Below are 818 nucleotides of genomic sequence, written 5' to 3'. Positions count from 1 at the left end.
ACACGCCTGATACCTCCCCCCACCCCCACATGTTCGTAAGCATATGTGTTCCCCTCACCTGTCCTGTCCTTACGTCTTGTCCACGGTTTGTCTGCGCGAAAATCGCCGCCACAAGCCCCACAACTGCCAACCACGAGTGCACATGTACAGCCATGACGTCTTCCGAACGCGTCTACCAAAAACTGTGAAAAAGTCTTTAACGTTTGTCCGGACTTGTTGCTGCTTCTGACGACCCTGGCTCAGGTAGCAGGTATGAATTACTCAATGTCACGTGAGTTTCATTGTCTACTGAAACATGATGCTCGTCAATTGCGTCAGCAGAACCCACTGCACATGCGCAAACCCTGTAATGTACTATAGTATCGTGCACAGCACTTTGGCAGAACGTTCCGTCTATAGATTTTGAAATATTGAATGGAAGTTTATTGCAAGTTCCTGCCCGTATATAGGCTAATTGCAAGTAAGGCCACATGTTGATTTGATTATATGGAGGACATGCGCACGCACATGAATGTACCTACCCACCTACCAAATATGAAGTCAATCCTTCAAGTCTTCTAAAGTTATCGTGTTTACACACACACACACACACACACACACACACACACACACACACACACACACACACACACACACACACACACGAACGCTCCCGAAAACATAACCTTCTTGGCCAATGATATTGCCCTGTCCTATATTTGTCCTCTGCGTTGGTGGCGGCATGAAATAAGTTGATATAACTTGAGTGTGTCGTCACCATGTCCAGTCATGAAATGATGGTATTTTTAAACAAGTATGATGTTTTTAAAAAAACACAG

The sequence above is a fragment of the Branchiostoma belcheri genome, unplaced genomic scaffold (assembly GCF_001625305.1).
Source record: "Branchiostoma belcheri isolate BF01 breed outbred unplaced genomic scaffold, Haploidv18h27 scaffold39, whole genome shotgun sequence".
Taxonomy (NCBI): Eukaryota; Metazoa; Chordata; class Leptocardii; order Amphioxiformes; family Branchiostomatidae; genus Branchiostoma; species Branchiostoma belcheri.
This window is presented reverse-complemented; position numbering follows the sequence as displayed.